Raw genomic sequence first — 20,641 nt, 5'->3', positions numbered from 1 at the left:
ACTGCTGTAAATAAGGGTGTACAGCAGTAATCTCTCTCTATTGTCCACCAAATTTGGCTAAAATCTTCTTCTAACGGCTGTCAATTTGCTAAGATATGTTGAGGAAAGACTGGAGAAAGAGAGAGAATGCTATAGAGCAAGAAAATTCAGAGTTTCATCACCAAAAACACTTCCAATTTGCTTCTTCCCTGAGCAAAAGACCCAAACATGTTGTCGCCTGGAGCCTAGGAGCCTGGAAATGGCTGTCGCCAGCCTCGAACTGCTGTCATCTGCTGTTTATGAGCCATCTAGGGAAGTCACCTACTACTATTCCTGGCCTCCCTAAGGGCAACTATGGTCTCCCCATTGCAGGCGCAGCCTGTCCTCTCTCTCCCCCAACCACTACCCAACTCAAAACGGCTGCAATCCATCATCTCCAGTCTCCAACAGCATTTCCCCCACTTCCATCTTTTAATCAAATGCTAAGATGTCATCTTCTTCTTGCCCTTGCTATCCTTTTAAGGAAAATTCAAAAAACTCTCAAATTGTGGATCTTTGGCCAATTGAACAAAGATGTCAATAGCTGCCTTCAACCAAGCCTTGAACTGGTCATCATATTCTTCACCTCCTTGCTAGTCATTAGTATCTTGTGGCCTAGAAGGACCCACTTCTTGATCAACAACCACATTCTCTCCTCGTTGTCTATGTTGTAAGCTTGTTCCAAGATTAGGCATTGCATTTTCCCCTTCATTATGTGCATTTTCAAAATGAGATGCATCATCACTGCTTAATCCCATTTCAATGTAAGATTACATACTTGCCCTAAATGCTCAATTGAACACAATTTCAGCACTAGAGCAAAGCTTCTGACCTTGAATCAAGTGCCTCGGCCCACCAAGTTAAAAGATTTAATGGTCATTGGTATCCCAACAATGGAACCATGAAATCAGCCTTCCTCTTTGGGGAGGGTGGTAATAACCTAGTCCATCAATCATTAGAGCAAGTAAATAAATCACATAAACTGAAATGCACACTTTATCACTTAAATCTTGGACAACGGACAGCTTGTTGACTTGAAAACTAGCTGCCTTCAATATTTCTTTAGCTTGAATTGCAATTGGATGGAGTACACTTGAGATTTCTTCGATCTCCTTCGTTATCCAATAGCCCCTTGCTGTCTCAAACAACCAAGAATCTTCTTGTCAATTTGCCCCTTGATTTCACCCAGGATTTGACTTCGATTGACCATTGGCGGGTCAAATTTAGCCCCAAATCTAATTGAGATGGACTGGCTTCTGAAATTCCTAGCAATTGCTTCAATTCCAGCTGTGAATTTCAGTGTACTAAGCCTTCAATTTCTAGCACGGTGTCGTGATGTTATGAGGACACAGTGTCAAATGCATCATCATCTGACTCCTTTATTGATCTAGAGAGTCAATGTGATCTGAGCCATTAGTACTAGTGTGAGTTGCATGGATTATCCGAAAATACTAAACTTTTGGATCATTTTAGCCTATTTTTTATATTATTTATTGTAAAAAATCTGAAAAAGTTAGAAAAAGCTTCTAGATTAGGATGGCATGCAAAAAGCTAGTTGCTTTTTCAGCCAATGAGGAGATTTTCACAAGAGGGACAAATTGACGAAATCACGCGCGTCGCGATCGCTGTAAACAAGCTGAAAACTGCCGATTGAACTAAAAGAAGAAGAAGTGATCGGGGAGATCCGTGACCAGGCATCCTGGGGTTTTGCGGAGCCATCAGATTTGAGTTCCGAGCAGCAAAGAAAGAGCTGTATTTTTTATGCACGTTTTGTTCTATGAAGAATCTCCAGGAGATCTAATGCCTGGAGATTGCTTCTGAGTAGTGCAAAGATTCCAGGTTCTTTCAATACATATTGATTCAATTCATTGTGATTTGTTTTTGTAGTGTTTACCACTTGGGTATTCTCTATCTTCTCTTTCATCTCCTATCTCTACTTCCTTCTACTTCTGATCCCCTGTGGATTCGACCTTTCGACAAAAACCCCTCCGACATTGGTGAACCCGACGTGAAAGTCAACGGAAGGCGGGTAGACATGGGTGACTTATCATGAGGCATAGTTCCAACTGTGAGTTCTATGGCAGATTTGAAGCAGTTTATTGACAGGTGTTCTTGGATAATTGAATTTGGAGATGCAGATATTGGTTTCAAAAAGTTTTTATTGGACACATGTAGACAGTTGTATGAGCAACAGAAGCAGATAGAAGAGCAAGGACAAAGCATGCTGGAAGAGGTGAAGACTGAAAAAGAGGATTTGATCAGGGATTATTTTCAATGGATGACACAAGAATTGGGTTTCTTTGATGGGTCATATGCAGCAACATATCTCAACTATTTTGACATAGCGATGCAAAGGCGCGATATGCCTGAGGTACAAAGGGTTGTCTATTTTCTCCAACTGGTGCAGCAAAATCTTAAGGACCGAATTGAGGGTATACAACGAAGGCATGGTGTAACTTGGAAAGGGTTCAAGGATGCCTTGAAAGAAGAATTCCCTGAGTCTAACAGTGTTGATACGCATGTGCATGATAGTAGTGATGGAGATGTCTTGGCTACTACAGTTTATGTTGATATAGATGATACTGGGAGTTTATCCAGTGATACTTCTTTACAGGTGAATGACCATGTACATGAGGCACATTCCTTACTTGAGGCTCTGGTTTATGAGTGTTTGCAAGAAGATGTTACCCTGTGGAAGGCTTCTGATGAAGCTATAGTCGAGGTTGTCTATTCAAAGTTGGTGGTTGAATTGTTTGCTCCAGAAGTGAAAGTGAATGAGCTTGTGATTCTATGACAAGTTTACAAGAGACTACTGAAGATATAGAGATCCACAAGGAAGAGACAGAAGTGTTAGACCAAAGGACTATGCAAGAAACATCAGACTCTCTAGCTACTTGTTTGCATGCAGATGACAAAGAGCATGTTGACAACATTGAGGTATTTTATGAAGAGACAAAGGGATCCATGCGTGGTTCATGTGAGACTCACTTGATTTCTAATGCAAGTGATGACTTTGATACTGTTGCTATGGATGAGGCTTGTGCTCAAGAGGTTCCACAATATTTGGAGCAAGGTAGTCAACAAGATGAGAAGGATACACTAGATGATTGGACAAATGCATTGGAGGATGCCGTGGTAAGGGATGATGAGGACACACAAGAAATTATGAATAATTTTCTTGATGTGCAAGAGGCAGAATCATTGTTTGCTATTGAGCAGTCAGTTCTTGATACTTTATGTGTTACAAGTAACACAGGAAAAGATGCTTTGGAAGAGGAAGTATCAAAGCCAGGGGATGCCGAGAAGAGTGTGCTTCAAGAAACCATGCCTATGCCTCTTACGCAGTCAAAAGACCTTGCTAGTGAATGCAGGATGCCATTTGATGCTTTGCCAGGAACTATAGTGGATACCTTATTTCTGGATGCTCATGATGCTATGGATGGCTTGGATATGGATGATGTTCTGAAGATCTTGGATGTGAAAAATCAAGAAGTAAAGTATCAACATGGGTTGCTTCCAAATCAGTGGATTCAGAAGGAGCAAGGGTGTTGTTATGTTTATGAAGATGGGCACATTGTGAGTATGTTTATGGTATCTAGAGGGTCTTCAAAAGCGAAGCTATGTGGCTTGAATACGTTGATAAAACCGCATGATCCAGGAGAGGCGAGTTTGGATGTTGAGATGTTCCTATGTTGGATGAAAGAGCATTGGATTTTTTATCCTCGAGATGCTTTGTCTATGCAACAGTTACTTTGGAAGATAATGTTTATGGCCCTTCGATCCAAGAGGACTATTTTGTGGCGCATACCGGAGGATGCGTAGGTTCAGAGGGGGTGGATGTCGTGATGTTATAAGGACACTATGTGAAAAAGTATGGAATGCATCATCATCCGACTTCTTGAGAGTCAATGTGATCTGAGCCATTAGTACTAGTGTGAGTTGCATGGATTATTCGAAAATACTAGATTTTTGGATAATTTTGGCCTATTTTTTATATTATTTATTGTAAAAAATCCGAAAAAGTTAGAAAAAGCTTCTAGATTAGGATGACATGCAAAAAGCTAGTTGCTTTTTCAGCCAATGAGGGGATTTTCACAAGAGGGACAAATTGACGAAATCGCGCCCATCGCGATCGCTGTAAACAGGCTGAAAACTGCAGATTGAACTAAAAGGAGTGATCGGGGAGATCCGTGAGCAAAAATCCTGCAGTTTTATCCCCCTTTCGGAGCCAACGGAGCCATCAGATTTGGGTTCTGAGCAGCAGAGAAGGAGCTATATTTTTAATGCATGTTTTGTTCTACGAAGAAGCTCCAGGAGATCTACTGCCTGGAGATTGCTTCTGAGTAGTGCGAAGATTCCAAGTTCTTTCAATTAATTGTGATTTGTTTTTGTAGTGTTTACCACTTGGGTATTCTCTATCTTCTCTTCCATCTCCTATCTCTACTTCCTTCTACTTCTGATCCCCGGTGGATTCAGCCTTTCGACAAAACCCCTCTGACAACGGATCCCAAGGTGGCTGCTAAACCTTGATTACCGTTGTGAAAAGCACTTACTGTTAGCCTGCCGATGTTAGTCATGTCAGTTTGTCATCTCCGATTGTGAGCTCCAGTCAAATTCTGACAGAGACATAGGAGCTCTGGCAATTTAGGCACATTTTCTTTATTTGTTAGCTTCCCGTGTGCATTCCTAGGCCAATTACTCCTTTCCACAGTCTGCCTACACCTGCTAAACATTGTTATTGCCATCTGCGACCTTTCCGGGGTGTTCCCTATTTTTTCTAGCATTTTTCTTCATTGACCAGCATTTATTGCTGGTTAGCCAGCATTTATGGCCTCCTCTGGATCAAGTCAGCCAGTTTTTTGGTGTCTTGGCTATTTATAGCCAGCCTCCCCACTTGGCAAACACACACTCTTCAATCTTCAATCTTCCCTTTGCAAGTGCACACTCCGACTCTCCGCGCTTGGTGCTACCATCGTCATCAGCCTAAGCTAATGCCCTCACTGACGCTTTGGGCTATGTATAGGGATTGATCAGCCCATCATCATTGTATCAGTATTCTTCTTCAATCAATGCAGTATTCTTCCCTCATCTTTTGCTTCCTCTCTATCTCTCTTTTTGCTTCTCTCTGTGTTTGTGTTTCTCTTCCGTTGCGCACTCTCACATGGTATCATCGCCTAAGTGAGGACACAGTCTAGAGATTTCTTGCAGGATAGCAAGTTTTTATCGCGAAGGAGCAGCCTAGATTTTCAAAACGAGGATTTTCAACCTGTGTTTACTGCCCGAACAGGTGGTCCATTGCCCGTTTGCACCCCCAGGCAGCCAAAAGACAATCTACAAAGACCAGGTAGCAGCTTTCTCATATCAGACAGTCCCAGCTTTTGCATTTTTCTCAAAACGTAAATTTGTGTTTTTGCAGCTACGTCCTTCCTGGTATAGGCAACAGCATTTTGCTACATGCGGATATTTCCTGCTGTAGGCGACAACTTTTTGTGCAGGTGACAACTTCCTAATGGCTAGCGATAGTTGTTTCTCTGTTAAGTGCAGACTTCTAGGTGATTGTAGGTTCAAAGATGTATTTCCAATTCACGAGCTTTAATGACTCAGAGGAAGAGCTTCTTTCCAGACACTCTTCTGAGTGGAGACATGATTATAGTCGGCATGAGGAGCCCCCCATTCGCACCCGTCCCCCTTCTATTCATCTTTCACAGAAGGCTCCATCTTCAGTGAAGATGTCGTCCTTGATACCTCCGGTACAGGTGCTTGTCTTACCTTCATTACCCAAAGAAGACAAACTCGATTGTTCAAACTATTTGTTACGATCATGTAAGGTGAAGTGCATACTCGACACCTTCCATCTTTGTGCTCTTGCTTCAGATTCCATCCCTCGTCTTAAAGAGGGTCCCACAGATGAAACTCCTATGGATCATGCAGCCTTGTGGGATCGGCTCACCTCTCGAGCCCAATCCTTCCTCTTTATGATTTTGCAGGATTCTGTCCCTGTGCATGTTCGCAAGTTGAAGACCGCGGCGAAAGTGTGGAAGAAGCTTGCATCTTTGTATCAGCATAAGACGTTTGCCCACAAGATTTCCTTGGAGAAGAAGTTGCGGATGCTCAATCTTGATGATTCCTCCTCTATAAAGAGCACATCATGAAGATGGAGAACATGAGAGGTGAGCTTGCCTCTCTTGGTCAGATGATATCCTCTAAAGACATGGCTATGATCCTTTTGACTCAGCTGCCATCTCCTAGGTTCGATGTCTTCTACACTAGCCTTATCACATCGAGGACCCGCAAGACGCTCTTATGGGAGGAGCTTTCACCGCTTAACTTGGAGCATGACAAGCGACTCAATGAGGTTGGAGCCTATGTTTCTAGCTCCACCAAGGCATTTACTGCAAGTATAGATGGGGGGGAAGAAAAAGAAGGCACGTGCCAAGAACAAGTAGGAGGACAAGAAGGATGAGAAGAAGCCCAAGTGCCCACACTGTGAGGAGCACACTCATCCCGAGGAGAAGTGTTGGCAAAAGTATCTCCATTTGAAACCCAAGGAGAAGGATTTGAAGGCTGCCCAGCGACGACAAAGTCTATCTTTGTGCATGTATTTGCCAAGGAGGATACAACTCTTGCTTCTTCCACTCAGGAGAAGCCTTGGTTGGTAGACAGTAGGGCCTCTTCTCACATGACCTATAGACAGGATTGGCTTCAAGACCTAAGTGCCAGCAGGGGCACAATCACCATCGGTGACAACTCTACCATGCCTGTTCGAGGAGTGGGGACTACTCCTTTATTGCCACATAGGCAGTTTTCTTTGGCCAAAGTTCTCTGTGTACCAGATTTAGGTTTTAACCTATTGTCTATTCACACGGCTTGGGATCTGTGTGGTCTTTACACAAGATGCAGTGACAGTGGAGGATGCTTCTACAGGTACCATTCTTTGGACAAGATCCCAAACGGGCGGGCTTTACATGCTCACAAGCTTTCCTGATTTCCCTTCTATTTACACTTCGTTCCCTAGTCGTTTAAGGGGCAAGTAGTATAGGTAGCCACATCCCCGGATTACCACTAGAAGGGCTTCTACACAGCTTGAGTTGGTTCACATTGACCTTTCCAGACCTATGGCACGGCCTCCCTTGGAGAGGCCAAGTATTTGATGTTGATCATAGACAACTTCAATCATTATGTGTGGCCTTATTTTTTGGAGTACAAGAGCGACTATTTTTTGGAGTACAAGAGCGAGGCATACTTTTCTACAATTGGAATGTATTTGTGGAAACACATACTACTTCCAAAGTTCATAGCATACGAGCAGATCATGGTGGCGAGTTTACTTCTACTCTCTTTTCTCAATTTTGCAAGGACCATGGCATTCGGGTGGAGTATACCCATCTGAACGCATCTTCGAAGAATGATATACTAGAGCGTGCAAAGCAAACCATGCTAGAGATACCCTGTGGAGCATCGGGGTCTTCCTCATACCCTTTGGGATGAGGCAATGGCTACTGCGTTTCATATCTGCAACCACTCCCCGACTTGTGTTCCAGGACATGACTCCTTATGAGGCTTTCTTTAGTCAAAAGCCTTCCGTGTCTCATTTTTGCATCTTTGGGTTGCGATGCTTTTATCCATGTGGACAAGCTAAAAAGGAAGGCGTACCTTGACTCGAAGTCAAGAAAACTCATCTTCGTGAGCTACAACACTACCACAAAGGGCTATCAACTCTACGACCCGATGATATGAAAGCTTGAGGTGAGCAAGGATGTGATCTTTGATGAGACTTCGGCCTTCGAGGATACTATTGATGGTTCTATTGTAAGTGATTATCCATCATCGATTGTCCCCTCAACCCTCGGTTCCTCTTCTCCCCTCCAGGTTGCCTCTTCGTACCCCTTCTTCGTCTTCGGCTTCCCCCCTCCCCCCCCCTTCTCCTTTCTCTACTCTGGCTTCCCTACCCCACTAATAGATGGGACTACTACTTCCTCCCCTCCGAAGTCTTATAGGGGTGCTCAACCATCTAAGGGGAAACCTTCAAATGAGGAAGGCTTCCCTTGATGAGGGGGAGTCCCTATCCCAGACAGGTGCATTGCAAATACCGGAGACTCGATAGTCTCTCTCGCAATAGGATGAGCCTATTCAGATGAGCCATTGGTACCATCAGCTCATGCAGAATTCAAGTGTTTCTCGCTTTCCTACTTCTCCTAAAGGTCCATGCAAATCAGCTCGCTTATAGGCCCAGTGGAATAGTTCACTTTGTGTGAACTATGCTCTTATGTCAAGGATTCTTCATGCTAGTGAGCCTACTATAGTTGAGGAGGATCTTGCACAAGATATTTGGTGATAGGCCATGTAGGAGGAGCTCGATTCCATCGAGCGTAACCAAACTTGGGAGTTGGTTTCGCGTCCCTTGAAGCAAAAGGTGATAGGTGTGAAATGGGTCTATAAGACCAAGTACCTTGTAAATGGTTCCTTGGACGAGCACAAAGCTAGGCTTGTTGCCACGGGGTTTGCTCAGCGGCCAGATTTGGACTATTTTGAGACTTTTACACCTATGTCTACTATTCGGATTATTTTGGCTCTTGCAACCCACTACCACTAGCCTGTTTATCAGATGGACGTAAAGTCTTCCTTCTTGAATGGTGTCCTTAATAAGGAGGAGATATATGTTTCACATTCTCCTAGTTTTCTTGTGCACGGGAAGAAGGATCATGTCCATAGATTGTGAAAGGCTCTCTATGGCATGAAGTAGGCTCCCAGAGCTTGGTACCAGAGGATTGATTGATTCTTTCTTCAAAGTGGTTCCATCGATCAACTCATGAGCCCAACCTATACTTCCAGGTTGAGGGTGATATGAGTGTTTTGCTCATCTTGTATGTGGATAATCTCATCATTACAGGGTGTTGAGCTAAAAATGCATTAGCCTAACTTAAACAACCCCAAAACATGCTTAATTAATGAAGAAACCCACTTATTTTAAAAAGAAACGTGATCCTAAAGAGTTACTGTATCCCACATGCAAAATCCTAATTTGGGTACCCCAAACTTTCTATAAATAGACATGCAACCCACCACTCTCCCTTAATCTCGTTCTTGCAGGTTTCAGAAGCCATATCTCAACTACCCACACCCTGTTCGCGGAGGACATCGCGGTCAAAGCTTCCACCAGCCACCTGCTACCATTTGGTACCTAATTCTAGCCTTCCATGCATGTTTGTTGCTGTCGCCACCTCCCAAGAGCTGTCACCTAAGAGTTGTGTAGATTTTCTCTCTCCTCACGTACCTGCGTTTTTAGTCTTTCTCTCTCTTGCACTGCCATCCGCATCAAATCTAGCCTTCCTTGGTTACGTTTGCTGGTGTTCAATACTCATAGACTGCCTTTGCTGCAATTCGGGATCCATTCAGAGTACAACACACTCTACAGGTCATAAGCTCTACCTAAAGATACGAAAGTTTGAGGTTCAGTATTCACTGCATAGTGTGTTTGTTGCATGAGCACTTTATATTTATTATTCATTCACTTTATTATTCATTGTGTTCACTGTCTCTGAGTTTGCCTAACCCTAACCCTAACCCTAACCCTAACTATGTTCCAAGTTTATCAGTCTATGATTTGTCGTACATTTGGTTTCATGCTTTTTGCATTTACAGCATTTCTTCACATGGTATCAAAGCTAGGCACTCTCTAAGAAACCTTGGCCTTTGATCGTAAATAACACATTCACAACATCGCTCCAATCTCCACAGGCAAGCATGGACAAAAACGATTAGGATTGGGCCTCCCAGCTTGCTACTATCCAATCTAACATGGGCGGAGAACCATCGGACTACCAAGGAGTCCACAAACCATATCAAATTTCCCACTACAAGACTATGCGCATTACCATGCCCTATCACTGAGTATGATCTCATAAGATGCATGGCATTAAGAGGGAGTTGATAGCCCTTTACAATCCTGCATCAAATGGTGTGGCTAAAAGATATAATCGCACACTTTGTGATAGATTCAGATGCATATTTTCCATAGCTAATCTCTCGCAGCAGTTTTGGGGACAAGCTCTTAAAACTGCAATTCATGTGTGCAATCACTCTCCCAATTGTGCATTGGAAAATGGCATTCTTAAAGAGGTTTGGTCTGACAAACCTGCTTCATATGACCATTTGCGTGTCTTTGATTGTGATGCTTTTGTGCATATTCCTGTAAATCATAGGACTAAACTAGACATGAAATCCATCAAGGGCATCTTCATGGGATATGGAGATGAGGGAGAGATGAGATATAGAGTTTGGCTTCCTCAAGATAGAAAGATAGAACGCAGCCGACGTAGTATTTAATGAGGCAAAGTTGCTGAAAAATGCTACACATGGTGACCTTGACAAGAAGAAGTCAAATTTCAGCATTCAACATGAACAGCAAGCCATTCAACAACCATTAGCGGGATATTCTGTTCCTTTTGATGCTGAAAATGAGCAGCAACCTATTGTGCTACAGCTAGAAGATAATGGACATCACATTGATGCACATGATAGAATAGGACAACAAGAAGAACATGCTGAAAACAAGTTACAGCAGCAAGAAAATGCTAAAAATCAGCCACCAGGTGATGGTGTGCACATACCTAAGGATGTAGGCCCATTGCCTATCAATACAGATCATTGGGTAAGAAGGTCTACACATGTCAGAAGACAGCCACAGCGGTTTCAGTCATCTTTAGATTGCATTTTATTGACTGATGAAGGTGAGCCTTTGACATTTAAGGAGGCACGGTCATGTGAAAACAAGAGAAAGTGGGAGCTTGCAATGCAAGAAGAGATGAAGTCTCTATATACGAATAACACATGGGAGCTTGTATCTTTGCCCAAGGATAGGAAAGCTATTCCAAATAAATGGGTTTATATGGTGAAATGTATTGATGGGAAGCCCAAATACAAGGCACGTTTGGTTGCTAAGGGCTATACACAGAAGGAAGGCGTAGACTTCCAGGAGGTTTTTCACCGGTGGTGAAGATGACTATGCTCTGTGTTTTGTTTGCCCTCACTGCATCCTTGGATTTAGAGTTGGATCAGATGGTTGTGAAGCCTGCTTTTCTTCATGGTGACCTGGATGAAGAGTTGTACATGAAATAACCTGAAGGTTTTGCTATTTCAAGGAAAGAGCATTTAGTTTGTAAGCTGAAACGCAGCTTATATGGGCTGAAACAAGCACCTAGACAATGGTATAAAAAGTTTGATACTTTTATGCTCAACCATGGATTCCAACGCAGTCATGCAGATCACTACTCATACACTAAAAGGGCTGATGATGGAAGTCTTATTGTGCTGGTTTTATATGTGGATGGCATGCTGATTGCAAGAAAGCATAAGAGTACTTTACATACCCTTAAAAGGCAGCTGAGTTCAGCCTTCTCAATGAAAGATTTGGGAGCAGCTGAACACATTTTGGGCATGCGCATTAAAAGAGAGAGAGGGCAGTACTTGTTCTTCCTCTCACAAGACAAGTACATCAGCTAAGTACTTGATAGATTTAATATGGTTGATGCTAAGCCTCCTAGTGTGCCTTTACCACCATATCATAGAAACACGGAACGGTCTTTCCAGCCTGTAGGAACGGCCTAACGCGTTCCAAACCCTCCAAGGAGGAGCCAGGGAACGTTCCCTGCCGTTCACTATTCGGAACGGCCGTTCCAGGCCTATTGACCGAAAATTGACGTTTTTTCCAGTTTTTATTTTTGCTTGGGCCACACTCCTACCACATGTTCATCCATCTCCATTGCCTAATGTGCACACACTAATCTCTCTCTCTCTCTCTCTCTCTCTCTCTCTCTCTCTCTCTCCCTCTCGGGTTGAAGATTCAAAATGTCAGGACAACCCACAAGCTAATTAGGAGTCCATGTAAAGTTCAAATTTGATGCATCATCAACTCTTGCAAATCACAATTAAATTTCAGACTATCCTCAATTCCAAGGTATTCATCCATTTATATTGTCTAATTTCAAGGGAAATTGGGATAATTGGGGCAATTCAAGGCAATTTGAAGCTATGGGGGTAATCGAGTCAATTTTGGGACATTTGGGTTAATTTCAAGCATTGAGGGGTATTGGGGCAATTAGAGGGACATTCTTTGGGGCAATTTGGGTCATGCAGGGCATATTTGGGGCACTTAAGACATGTGTCGTTCCCCCCATTCCCATTCCCTGAACTTGGACGTTCCTCCCATTCCAAGGGGTTCCGTTCCCATTCTCGTTTCCCGTTCCAGGTAACTATGCACCATATACAAAGCTTAGCAAAGTTGATTGCCCAAAAGAGGATGCAGCTGCTACTGCTATGAAAGGCATAGCTTATGCATCAGCTTGTGGTTCTTTGATGTACGCCATGGTTGCAACTCATCCAGACATTGCTCATGCAGTGGAGTTGTTAGTAGATTCATGTCTAACCTTGGCAAACCACATTGGGAAGCAGTGAAATGTATCTTTCGATACTTAAAAGGTACACAAGACAAGTGTAAATGCTATGGAAAGGGTACACTAGAGTTGCAGGGATTTTGTGATTCGGACATGGCAAGAGCTCTTGACACTAGAAAATCTACCAGTGGATATATGTCTTTACTTTGGTTGGTGAGGCTATTTCTTGGTGTTCAAGGTTGCAAAAAATTGTAGCACTGAGTACTACAGAGGCTGAATATATTTCAGCCACAGAAGCTTCTAAGGAAGCTATTTGGCTTGGCCGTTTGGTCAAGGATTTTGGTCTTTCTTCATGTACTCCAGTGCTTGGTTGTGATAGCCAGAGTGCAGTATGTCTGGCTAAAAATGCCATGTTTCATGCATGTACCAAACACATAGATGTTTGGTATCACTTCATTCGATAGGTCTTGGATGATGGCCTTGTCACACTGACTAAGGTCAAAACCCAAGATAACCCTGCAGATGTTCTCACTAAAAGCCTTGCAAAGGCTTAGCATGAGCATTGCATTCAACTAGTGGGAGTTGGATAGTGCAACACTTTAGGCCTTTAAGTGGGAGATTGTTGGGTATAAAGCCCCTTTGGTGTAAACTCCCATTCATCTCGTGTGCATAAACTTGCAAGTGTGAACAGACCCTTTACTTGTACCCTAACATGTAAATACATTTTTATTCTTTGTGTATAGTGCAACACACTAGTACACTCACATTTGATTCTCTCAGCTCTTCAGCTCAATCCCTACTCATTCCAGTCTCGCATCACATAGCACTCACGCTCATCATTGAATATGGCACACTCTATGCTGTTCACAGCATAGCTCCCTGAGCACCTTTCGGTCGACACTGTTAACACTTCAATGTACATCTTCAACCGATGCCTGACAACAATGGTTCCTAAAAAGACTCTGTACGAAGCATTCTTTGACTCTCTGCATGTTATTTCTCACTTGAGAGTTTTCGGTAGTCGTGCTTATACGCACACTCCTAATGATAAGATAAGAAAGCTCACCCCTCAACCAAATCTCTTGATTTTTGTGGGCTATTCTTCTGAAGCGAAAGCTTATCGTTTGTTCAGTCCTCGAATGAACAGGGTCATCGTTAATAAAAGGGATGTCATCTTTGATGAGAGGGACATTGTGCAGTCCTTTGCACTGAACTCTTCATCCTCACCTTTGCTCCCATCATTTGAGATCGTGCCTACTGAGCCGGGTCTACTACTCGCTCCTAATCTTCCTATAGATACTTCAACTCCTAGGCCTCCTCCGCAAGACTCGTTACCTCGCCGGTACCAATAGACCATGCAAGATTTGGGGATCCTTCCATTGGATCTCACTTTGGAGGGCCCTAAAAGGTCTATTGGGCTCGCCCCTCAAGCTTCATATGCATCATCTTTTACAGCTGATTACATTGCATATTCTAAGTGAACAGTTGTCAGGAGGCTCTCCAAGACCCTCTATAGCATAAGGCCATGGAAAAGGAACTGGGTAATATTGACCAGAATGAGACTTGGACCCTAGTGGATCATCCTAGTCACAAGAAGGTCATCGGGACGAAGTGGATCTTAAGGACTAAGCTAAAGGTTGATGATACTTTAGACAAATACAAGGCTCGCCTTATAGTATGAGGTTTCAGGCAAAAACACGGTATTGACTATAAAGAAACCTTGGCACCTACTCCTTGGCCGATATCATTTCGTCTATTTCTTGCGCTCGCCGCTCACCCTGGTTGGCCAATCTATCAGATGGACGTCAAAAGTGCCTTTCTGAATGGTTAGTTAGAGAAGAGAGTCTATGTGGAGTAACCTCTCGGCTTTTCTTCCAACTATTGACCAGACTGATAAGGTATTTCACTTGCAGAAAGCTCTTTATGGGTTGAAGCAAGCGTCGAGGTCTTGGTACCACAAGAGGATGGGCGAGTTCTTACGAACTCATGGATACCAATTCTATCCCCTATGATCCAAATCTATGTGTGCACACCACTAGTGTGGGGGTCAACTATATCCTGCTATATCCTGCTATATGTTGATGATATCCTACTCGTTGACTCAAATTCTATAGCTCTTGCAGAAATTAGGGCACAACTTTGTGCTACCTTCAAGAAGATAGACTTAGGATTGTTGTCTTATTTCTTGGGGATGGAGATAGATCCAAGGAATGTATCTTTCTATCAAAGTAGAAGTATGCCCTCCAGCTAGTGGAACAGTATTGCATTGACCAGACACGGCCAGTGGCCACACCTCTAGATCCAACTGTCCATCTGCACAAGGATATCTTGGGTCTGCCTTTTGATGCTCATACATATTATTTTGTTGTAGGGAAATTACTTTAGTTTATTCATACTAGGCCAAATCTTGCATTCTCAATTAGTTTGCTTAGTCTGTATTTTAATACACCTAGAATGTCTCGTTGGATTGCTTGTCTTCATGTGTTAAGATATTTAAGGTGTGCCTATAATTTTGGACTAACTTATGGTTATGGTCTATCCTTACAGGGATACACTAATTCTGACTAGGCGAGAGATCCTCATACCAGGCTTTCTCATGGGCACGGCACCCATCTCGTGGGCCAGTCGTAAGCAGGAGATGGTGCAGCTTCCACAGCCGAGACTGAGTTTTGGGCTCTTTTCGATGGCACTACGAAGGCCATCTATTTGAGGAACTTACTAGCTACACTTCAATTCCCTTACAAGCTGCCTATAATTGTCTACTGCGACAACCAGAGTGCCATTGCCTTGCGGGCAATCCTATCATCACCCTCAATTACCATTTCACAGAGAGCAAGTTGAGCTAGGCGCCATTCGCCTAGAGTTTGTCCCATCAAGTGATAATTTTGCAGATAATCTGACCAAAGCGGTCAACCAACCGGTTCTCTAGTATCTTCTACTACGGATCAACTTGGGTACACCCTCCTCTACTTCTTCAGATTGACGAGGAGAGGATTCTTCTCTCTTACTTCTCCTTCCAGTTTGAGAGAGTAAGGTTTTCTTCTCTTGATAGTGACAGTGATGATATTTATAGATTTTCACTTTCAGACATTTCTTTATTATATATTATATGTATTATGGACATTTGTAACTTCATCTGCGCTGTCAAAATGACATGATTATAAAAAGATGCTTGGGCAAGTGAACAATTCTCCTGCGAGACCACTATTCAAGTAGCAATGTTGTATCACATTCTACTTGAGCATGAATATTTACATTCTCCCTTGCATTATCCCATGCATTGGCATTCTATTCATGTAAATATGCATTTATGCGCATTTATCACTTTTCAATTACCCTTGGAGTAGTCAACTCTAGATCCACCATAATTGTAGCATTGCACATGGCAATCTCTGCCAGCAATCTTTCTCTATGCTTGCATGTTGACTTTGCTTGTCTCGCTTGCTTACCCATCTTGCCTTTCTCTCCACATATTCTCCATATAATTGAAGCACACACACACTTAGGTATCCTTAGGCACTTATCCCAGTAGTGAGTGGGATTGTTTTGCTTGTTGAATGAAGGTCATGTCAGAGTGCAGCGGTGCGGAAGCGTAGGACTGAGAGAGAGAGAACGCAGAGAGAGAAGAGAGAGAAAGAGACAATGGAAGATGAAGATCTGCTGTATAAAGTGTGCTGTATACAAAGATATGCAGATATGTACACGGGCGCAGTGCGCTGGACTGCGTGTCTCCACCTCGACGATGCAACCTGCTGTTCACCTCGAAGTCCGCTGCAGTCTACACTGTCTCCTGTCTGAAATCTGCGAACAGAGACGGAATCTGCGCATGCCACCAATCTGTAATCTGCGAGCAGAGAAGTGCAGGAGACTGCTGAAAACCTCGGCTATAAATAGCCAGAATCTGGGCGAAAAAATCAGGCAGGTCGGCTGCATTTAATGCAGCCGACTGGACTACAGTCAGTCGGACTGCCACGTGGCAGTCCGACTGGACTGTGCAGTCCGGACAGGCAATGATCTCTAACACCCCCTCTCAGAGCCTGGGCGGACCAGAAGCCTGAGGGATCTGGAATGTCTCCGAAGTAGAGCCTGGGGAAGTGCCTTCGTAAACAAATCTGCAAGATTGTCCTCCGTCTTGCAGTACTCCACAGTGATGGTCTCATCCAGAAGCTTCTCTCTGATGAAGTGGTACTGGATCTCTATGTGCTTCGTCCGGGCATGAAAAACAGGATTCCATGCCAAGGCAATGCAACTCTCATTGTCACATTGCAACAAAGTAGGAGTCGTCTGGGGGCAGCCAAGCTCCTCCAACAATCGCGGAAGCCACACAGCCTCACATGTGGTGGAAGACGCGGCCCGATACTCCGCCTCAGTAGACAAAAGGGCTACCGTGGGCTGCTTCTTGCTACTCCATGAGATAACACCTGCACCCAAGGTAAAACAGTAACCTGTAGTAGACCGCCTGTGGTCCACATCACCGGCCCAATCCGAGTCGCTCCAACCTGCAAGTACAAGATCTGAACCATCTGTCCCTGCGGGATAATGAATCCCTAAATCAGACGTCCCCCTCAAATACCGAAGTATCCTCTGAGCAGCCTGCCAATGCACCGTCTGAGGTTCACTCATGAACCCTGCCAAGAGCCCAACAGCAAAACAAAGATCAACATGAGTGTTGAGAAGCCAAATCAAGGAGCCAATCAACTGACGATAGCGGGAAGCATCCGCCATGGGAGAAGCTGAATGGGAAGTGGCCTTCCAGTTCGGATCCATAGGAGTAGAAAGGGTCCGACAATCCTCCATCGCAAAAGACACCAAGAGCTCCTGTACATAACTCTGTTGAGAGATGAAGATCCCCCTCGGAGACTGATAAATCTCATGGCCCAATAAGAAATGGAGTAGACCCAAGTCCGTCATCTCGAACGTCCGATGTAAAGCTGCCTTCGTCTCTTGGACCTTCTGTGCATGATCACCTGTGACAATCAAATCATCAACATACAACACAAAAAGCACACAACCATCCTCGGAAGTGTGAACATAAAGCTGCGGATTGGCCTTAGAACGCCGATATCCCAATTGTGACTGAAGGAACGAATCAATCTTCTCGTTCCATGCACCCGGAGCCTGCTTGGGGCCATACAAGGCCTTCTTCAACCTATAGACTTTCCCATCTGAAGATCCAAAGCCAGGAGGCTGCTCGACATAGATCTCCTCCTTCAAATCACCATTGAGGAAGGCCGACTTCACATCCAATTGGTAGACAGGCCATCTCCTATGGCCAGCCAAGGCAAGAACAGCTCGAATAGTCGCCATACGAGCAGTGGGGGCAAAAGTATCATGACAATCAATCCCTGGGCGCTGTGCAAAACCTTTAGCAACAAGGTGAGCCTTGTGCTTGTCCAAAGAACCATCGCTAAGGTACTTGGTCTTGAAGACCCATTTGACGCCAATCACCTTCTTATTCGGGGGGCGTGGCACGAGTGACCAAGTGCCATTCCTCTCAATAGCCTCCAACTTGGCTTCCATAGCTTTCTTCCATGGTGCGGACTGTAAAGCCTCCTTCACGGAGGTGGGCTCTCGATCCTGCATAATACGGGTCATCAAACAATAGTTAGAGCAAACAAGCTCCGTAGAATGTGCCTGGTGCCTCCGTGACCGCCGCGGACCATCCTACGGTCCCCACTCCTCAAGAACCCCCTCGATCCCTGAATCACGGAGTGTGTCACGGGCCCATCGAGGAGGAGGCCAAACCTCCCCTCGTCTCTCTCCATCAGCTGAAGACTCTGGAATATCCACCGGTGGTAACTCCTCAGGGGTGACCAATGGAACAGTAGACTCTGTGTCAAAAACAGAATCATAATCAAAAGGCACGGGCTCCAAAGGAACTGTAGCAGGAGCCCAACTCTCCCCTGGATCTCCAAGAACGGGATGCTCCTCACCCATTGATATGGCCGGAACCTCCACAAACCGCACATCACGACTAGTATACACATCCCGCTTGACGGGATCATACAATCGATAGCCTTGGGACTGGGAGCTGTAGCCAACAAATATCTGACTTCGGGAAGCTGCTTCAAATTTATCACGGTGAGCCTTGGGAATGTGAACATAGGCATCACACCCAAAGACCCTAAAGTAAGAAACATCGGGCTTAGTCCCAAAGTAAGCCTCAAAAGGTGTCATCCCATCAACGGCCGAAGTGGGGGATCGATTAAGGATGTGGACTGCAGTAGCCACAGCCTCGGCCCACAAGACCTGAGGGGTCTGTCGGTGCTCCATCATGGTGCGCGCCATCTCGATCACACTGTCGTTTTTCCGTTCAAGAATGCCATTTTCTTGAGGAGTGTTGGTATTAGCAAACTCCTGGTGAATACCTTTATCTGCACAAAAATGAGCAAACTCATTAGAAACAAATTCACCACCCTTGTCGGATCGCAAGGTCATCAATCTCCGGCCTGATCGGTTCTCCTCAAAGAGAAGCCAATCCTTGAAGTGGGAAAAAGCTTCTGACTTCAATGCCAAGAAATAGGCCCATGTCATCCTGCTGCAATCATCTACGATCAGCATGAAGTACGAGCTCCCACGCAAGGACTCGTTCCTCATAGGGCCACATAGATCCGTAGATACAAGCTCCATCAGTGAAGTAGACCGCCGCGAAGCTGTGTGGGGAATGGCATCCCTATGCTGCTTCCCACGAATGCAGGAGACACATGGCTGCTGGCTCACCACTATATCCGGCAACCCTCGAACAAGCTGTCCACGTGACGCCCTCCGAAGATAATCATAGTTGAGGTGACCAAACCGAGCATGCCATAACTCTGACTGTGTCTGAGAGGTAAGAAGAAGAGTAGAGAGAGCGGTGGAAGACTTCAATTTATAGATGCCGTTCTCCTCATATCCGGATGATAGAACCTTCCTTGACCCACGATCAAGGACTCGTACCGAGTTACTATCAAACTCCACCAAAAGTCCAAGGGAGCAAATCTTATGAACTGACAGGAGATGATACCCTAAACCTGGTACATGCAAGACCTCTGAGGTATGGGTACCACCACGTCCATCTGGAATAAGCTGCATCTTACCCCGTCCTGCAATAGACACTGAAGAGCTATCTCCAATGAGAATCTGCCCACGCGAGGGTCGCAACTGAGCAACACCATCTGATGAAGGAGTCATGTGCCGGGAGGCACCATTGTCAACGATCCACTCTCGAGCCTGGGGAGCCGTCATCGCAGCATCAGAAGCATTCGGTGAAGAGTCCTCAATGACAGCTAGATGAAGAAATGCAGCTGATGAGGGTGCAGCCACCGCTCCAGAATCCTTCGTGTCCTTCTTGTTGGTGTCCTTCTTGTCTTTGTCAGGGCAATCCTTCTTCCAATGGCCAGTCTTTCCACAAATATGGCATGTGGATTCTTTGTCCTTGTCCTTGTCCTTCTTTGACTTGTTATCCCCCTTCTTCTTCTTTTGGTCCTTCCCCTTCTTCTGAGAGGCTTGACCGGTCAGTGCCTCCGACTTGGAAGCATTCTGTCCCTTTAGCTGTTCCTCTTGGTCCAAGACCATAGGAACCAACTCTTCCCAACGAAGAGTAGACTCTTGCCCCGAAGCAATAAGGGCGGAGTAGAAAGTACCGAATCGTGGCGGCAACTGGGACAATAGTGTGATCGCCATGTCTTCGGAGGAAATCGGCTTCCCCGCATTCTGAACCTGCATCTGAAGCTGTCTAAGCTTGTTGATATGTTCCCGCAACGAAGAAGACTTGTTTACGGACAAGGTCCGCATTTGAACCTCCAAAGAAACCCGCTTCATAAGGGTCATCCGGTTGTACATCTGATCAAGCTCCAGCCATATCTCCCGAGCCACCGTCAAGTGCTCGATGTGAGCTATCACGGCTGTAGTACAAGACAGAAAAAGAAAGGAACGAATCCTGGCATTCAGTTTGTCCCAGTGAGACTGAGCCTTGGCCAACTCCGCACGAGCATCGGAAGAGAGTTTGGACTCATCTCTTATCGTGAAGATGAAGATCTGCTGTATAAAGTGTGTTGTATACAAAGATATGCAGATATGTACACGGGCGCAGTGGGCTAGACTGCGTGTCTCCACCTCGACGATGCAACCTGCTGTTCATCTCGAAGTCCGCTACAGTCTGCACTGTCTCCTGTCTGAAATCTGCGAACAGAGACGGAATCTGCGCGTGCCACCAGTCTGTAATCTGCGAGCAGAGAAGTGCGGGAGACTGC

The 20,641-nt window shown here is 44.8% G+C and overlaps 1 protein-coding gene across 4 annotated transcripts in view; it reads right to left on the bottom strand.

The window, feature by feature from the left end:
• Positions 1–20,641, bottom strand: part of LOC148020879 (syntaxin-22-like) — a 49,031-nt gene that overhangs the window by 16,949 nt on the left and 11,441 nt on the right. The window lies entirely within an intron of this gene.

Source organism: Lygodium microphyllum, chromosome 18, assembly GCF_053477565.2.
Source record: "Lygodium microphyllum isolate KBCC chromosome 18, Lygodium_microphyllum_v1.1.10, whole genome shotgun sequence".
Taxonomy (NCBI): Eukaryota; Viridiplantae; Streptophyta; class Polypodiopsida; order Schizaeales; family Lygodiaceae; genus Lygodium; species Lygodium microphyllum.
The sequence above is the reverse complement of the archived record's forward strand: the minus strand, read 5'-3'. Positions and strand labels throughout refer to the sequence as shown.